At 42.5% G+C, this 5,773-nt stretch overlaps 1 pseudogene; it reads left to right on the top strand.

Moving 5' to 3' along the window:
- The first annotated feature begins 4,587 nt into the window (after positions 1-4,587).
- The window catches only part of LOC102867699, a 4,481-nt pseudogene continuing 3,295 nt past the window's right edge, over positions 4,588-5,773 (top strand).

The raw sequence follows: 5,773 nt of genomic DNA, 5'->3' as shown, positions 1-5,773 counted from the left end.
GAGGAAGGCCCTCTATGAGGTGGATTGATTCAGTGACTGGGATAATTGGGATGGGAGTGTCAGAGACAGTGCGATTGGCACAGGACAGAGCGTTGTTTAGGGCTGTTGTACATAGGGTCGCTATGAGTTGCAGGCGACTCGACGGCACATAACAACAACAAAACAACAGTTACTGGTTTAAGTTCGAATACATGGCTTTTCACACCAGATCTTTCCCATTTTCTTCACACACACACCCCATCATATTGTGCGACCCTATATGCTTAACCACCACCCCTCTCACTTTGCCCTCTGCTTCCTCTCGTCCTCCTCCTTGACTCCTCACACTCATCTTACAATAATGGTTTTATACAGTATTTGTTAGTTCCCTCAGCATAATGCTCTTCCTTCCATGTTAGATAGTAATTTACAAAATCATTGCTCCTGCTTGGTGCCTAGTATTCCATTGTTTGAATATACCATAATTTCTCAATCTATTCAATTTTTGGACATTTGGGCTGTTTTCACGTCTTGCAATGGTGAAAATGCTGCTATGAACATTGGTGTACAAGTCTCCATTTTTGCCTCAGTTCTTATTTTCTCGGCGTATATTCCAAGCAGTGGAATAGCTGGATCATATGGAATCTCTATGCTCAGCTTTTTGAGGAAGTGCCAAACTGCCTTTTAGAGTAGTTATACCATTTTACAATCCCACCTACAATATATGAGTTCCTAGCACACTATATTCTCTCAACATTTATTACTTACTCTCCTGTTCAACTTTGCCACTGCTACTGGAGTGAGATGGTATCTCACTGTGAGTTTGATTTGCACCTCTCTTATGTCTAATGGTTTTGAGCATTTCCTCATGTGTCTGTTGGCCATTCAAATACCTTCTGTGAAAATTCTTTCCATGTCTTTTGCCCATTTTGTAATTGTGTTATCAGTCCTTTTCTTGTGGAGGCGCAGGAGTATTCTGTAAGCTTTCATTATGAGACTCTTGTCTGGCTGGTATTCCCAAATGTTTGTTCCCTGTCCATAGGTTTTCTTTTCACCTTGTTGGAAAAAAATTTTTATGGATACAGGGATTTAATCTTTAGAAGGTCCCATTCATCAATTTTATCCACTTCAGATTGTGCATTTCTGATTGTATTTGACCGTCTTTTTTATACTGTAGAATAGCATTCTAAGCTTAATCCCAGTTTGTCTCTTATGAGCTCTACAGTTTAGGGCTTTACTCCCTCGTCTCTGATCCACTGTGAGTTTATTTTTATTTATGGTGTGAAATATGAATCCTGTTTCTGTTTTCTGCAGGTACCATTTGTTGAAGAGAGTGTCATTTCCCCATTTGATAGGTTTACTTCCTTGTCAAATATCAGTTGACCATAGTAGATAGCTGGGTCTATTTCTGGGTTCCTAATTCTGTTCCATTGTCTATTTGTCTGTCATTGTACCAGTACCATGCTGTTTTTTGTTACTGCCGCTATGTAGTAGGATTCGAGGCCAGGGAGTGTTATGTCTCCCAATTCATTTTTGTTTCTCAGAAGTGTTTTGCTAATTTGGGGTCTCTTGCCTCTCCAAATAAACTTGACAATTTCCTTTAAAAACATGAAATGCTTAACGAATTTGCATGTCATCCTTGCATAAAGGCATGCTAATTTTCTCTGTGTTGTTCCAATTTTAGTATATGTGATACTGAAGCAAGCACCTACTGTTATTTTTTTTTAAATATAGTAATTCAAAGTCATGTGGCTAGTGGGTTGTGAATCAGTTTATGCTGGTTGTAGGATGACCTCTGGCATCTTGAAGAGGTGCATGTATGGAATGCTTGGGACTCTTATGGCTTTCTTTTTGTCCCAAGTGTGTGTCAGCAGATGGGACTTGACAGATGAATTGGGGGTCTCTGCCGCAGAGTCTGCCAGCATTTGGGTGTGCCAGAATTTTAAAATACTGAAACGCTTGGCCATGCCTGCAGGCTGAGGGCTAGTAGGTAAATTAGTTTATGCTGGATCTTTGGATGGCCTTTCATGTCTTGAGGAGGGAAACATATGGAAATGCTTGGGGCTTTTATGGCTTTCTTTCATCCCAAGTGGGTGTCATCAGATGGGGCTTGTCAGATGAATTGGGGGTCTCTGGCCCAGAGTCCACCAGCATTTGGGCATGCTGGAATTTTAAAATACTGTAGAGCCTGAAACATTGATGCAATAATGGTTACCCATGGTGTACAGCGTTTGGTGGAACTCCTTGGTTAAAACAAGCTTGGAAGCAGGTGTGGTATCCACTTCTGAAATTACTGTCCTCCAGAAACCCTATGAACTTGGAGAAATGATGAAATTTATACAATTCTTCAAGTCTTTTATTCATAGGGTCTCTATGAGTCACCTACAACTCAACAGTGCTTAACAACAACAACAACAGAGCTCAGTTGGCCTAGTGGACAGAAAGTTATGCTACCAAGCCAAAGGTGGGTGACTTTAATCTGTGACCCTCAGGTCTGGTTTTAATTGTTTCTGATCAAACATTCTTGTAGGTCATCCATGTGCTGTACAGAGGTAACTCGTGGTTGCTGTGATGCTGAACACTGTGACACTGATGTGTCAAATGTGATAATAGTTACCCATGGTTGACAGTGTTTTGTGGGATTCCTCAAGTAAAAGAAGCTTGGAAGTAGGAGTGGCATCCACTTCTGAAATAGCTTGCCTCTGGAAACCCTATGAACTTGGAGAAACAATGGGCGTTATACAAGTGGTCAGGTCTTTCATTCATAAAGTCACTAAGAGTCGCCAAGATTCAATGGCACTTAACAACAACAACAATTCAAAACCATATAGAATACAGTTCTACTCTGACACATATTGTCGTTAAAAGCTGTTGTGTCACCTACAACTCATAGTCACCCTATGAACAATGAAACACAGCCCCATCCTGTGCTAGCCTGATTATCTCTGACATACTCAAGCTCAGCGTTAGAGTCACTGTGTCAATTGTTTTTCTTGAGGATCTTCCTCTCCTTTGCTGACCCTCCAGCTTTCTAAGCATGATATCCTTTACCAAGGACTGGCCTCTCTTAACAGCATAACCAGAGTGTGAGATGAAGTTTCATTATTCTTGTCTCAGAAGAGCAACTTGGTTACACCATTTCCAAGACATATTTCTTATACTCTTTGGTAGTCATATTCAACACTCTTCTTGAAAATCACAACTAAAAGGCATCAATTCTTCTGTAATCCTTATTCACTGTCCAAATTTTTAAGTACATAGCAAGTGATTGTAAAGATCATGGTTTGAGCTAGGTGCACCTTAGGCTTTAAATAGACATCTTGACAGTGTTTTTTTTGTGGATGTAAGCAGATTAAATAATTGACAATTTATATATTTTCTCCATTGATCATGTTGTTACCTATTGACATGGTGGTGAGAATCTTTGTTTTCTTAATGTTGATATGTAACTCATATTGATGGCTTTCAAAATCCATCCTGAAGTTCAATGATGTGAGTGACAGGATACTACACATTTGCAACAAAGAAAATCTGTTAATACAACTACTATTCCAAGTTACACACCAACAAGGAAAAACAGGATCTTAGCTGTGGGACTAGAGATCAAGGAACAGAATCACAGTTCTCCTCCAGGTGAACTCCCAGTCAGGCCAAACTCCCCAACCATTCTCAGGACAGAGGTAGGGTGAGTTTCCCTTTCTAGTGGACTCTCCAGCCAGAGAAAACTTTCTCACCAACCCCAGGACAGACACAGAGCACGTTCCCTTCCCGGTAGACTGTCCAACTACAGCAAACTTTGCTATGAGATCAGAGAAGCAGGATGAGTTCTCCAAGTGAACTCCTCAACCAGCATCAACTTTCCCACTAACCCCAGCAAAGAGGCAGAGCAAGTACCCTTCCTGATGGGCTCCCCAGCTGCACTGAACTTTGCTACAGAACCAGAGAAGAAAGAGCAGTGGCAGAGTGAGTTGCTCTTCCCTTCCCTGAGGTGCTGAGCTCCCAACTGAGGCAATTCTTCCCATGGGTCCAGGGAGGGAGCAGACAAGTTCGCAGAAATGGCAAGTTGACCTCTCCTTCTCTGGAGCAGTGAGCTCCCCTGCCACCAGACCCAAGAACTGCTAGGCCTCCAAGCAAACAAAACAAAACAAAAACAAAAAACTCTATCACAAAACAGGGGAAGCAGACTACTTCACATCTTACACAAAACCAAAGCAAGTTATCACCCCAAAAAGTGTTCCAAACACAGAACGAATAAATTTCCTAAAGCTGAAAAGTCTTATCAAACGTTCTCCCACAGAATTAAAAAGAATATGGATGGGTCAAGTATTTTCAGTGAGTGAAAGAAAACTTGGATTCTACAAGCAAAAGTCAAGAGGGACTTAACAAAGCAATTCAAGACAGTGTAGACAAAACCAGTAAAACATCATAAATTCTAGAAAAACAAAAAACAACAATACAGAATATTCGGAGCAGTGTCTCAGAAGCTGTCAACATATTAGAGGGACGTATGAAAAGAAGAAATGGAGCACAGGATCGGTGAAACAAGATAGAGCTCTCTAAACCCTGATTTGCTGCTAGAACAAAAAACTAAATAAAAAAGGAAGGAAAATGAGCTGGCTGGCGACTGGGCGGGAGGCGACGGCAGCCTTTGGGCAGCAGAGGGGGCTTCAGAGCTGTTCTAGTCGACGCCGGCCATTGAGGCGCACCATGGGCATGCGGTAGTGGGGCATGTTGGCCACCCTCGCCTGACAAGGGTAGTGGTGGGAGAGCCGCTTCTGAGGAGGGGGCGAACGGGGACGAGACGGGAGGACTGCCTCTCAGCGTGGCGCTTTTACAATTTTACGGGTGCCTCAGCGGTGACCCCTCAACACAAATGTCCTAAACTGCTGCCTAAACTGGAAAAAGGAATGCTCCTGAGCAGGTCTCTTGGGTGGAGGAGGGGCAACAGTAGATCCGCCAGAAAACGGCTTCCACTGGCCCAGGCATGGAACCCGAGACCACAGCAACCACTATTCTAGCTTCTGTGAAGGAGTAGGAACTTTAGTTTCAACGCGAGAACTTAAGTGGAAAGGCAGATTGTTGCCAGTCAGCTAGACAGATGTAGGCTTGGAGCAGAATCGCCAAACATCACCAGCACCAGCTCAACTGAGAAATCATTTCCTTGGAGATCAATAGATGTGCCAAATACTGGTGTAATTAAACCTAAAAGTTTCTGATACTGTCCATCCCAACATCTATCTCATCCGTGCAGAACCAGAACAAGGGACTCACCAGAACTCTCCATGGAAGTGAGGGATCATTGGGTAACTCAAGAAGTTCAACACAAATGAATTCTTATTCTGACAGTGTATACCAGGAAGCAGGGAGTTTCCACAAGACAGCAGCATCCATTCATAGCATCAACTAATAACCATCTGGTGAGGAATTCAAGAGCTGAAGGACAAACTCTTGTTCAGCCATCAGTAGCCAATCAGGCCATGAGAAGAGTTAGTTCAGTACCCTCCAGCACAGTCTCCTTCTTATGTTATCAGCACAGGTGTGTCTCCTGTGCTATCCTGTCGGCTTTCTATCAGTGACTAACTCCAGACCACTGAACCCTGGTGTTTATTTTTCTACCACTTTACCTGCTCAGCAGGTAGCCTATCCATTCTCTGCACAGAGAATTGCCTCCACAGCATCTTTATGATGGATTGGGTCAGTCACCTCTTGGCAGACCTCCAATTCTTTTTATTACATTTTATTAGTTTTAATGAACATTTACAGGGATTTTGGATTTTCATTCCTTCATTGCTGT

The sequence above is a fragment of the Elephantulus edwardii genome, unplaced genomic scaffold (assembly GCF_000299155.1).
Source record: "Elephantulus edwardii isolate Elephantulus edwardi_28Jun2011 unplaced genomic scaffold, EleEdw1.0 scaffold00379, whole genome shotgun sequence".
NCBI classification, from domain to species: Eukaryota; Metazoa; Chordata; class Mammalia; order Macroscelidea; family Macroscelididae; genus Elephantulus; species Elephantulus edwardii.
This window is presented reverse-complemented; position numbering and strand designations above follow the sequence as displayed.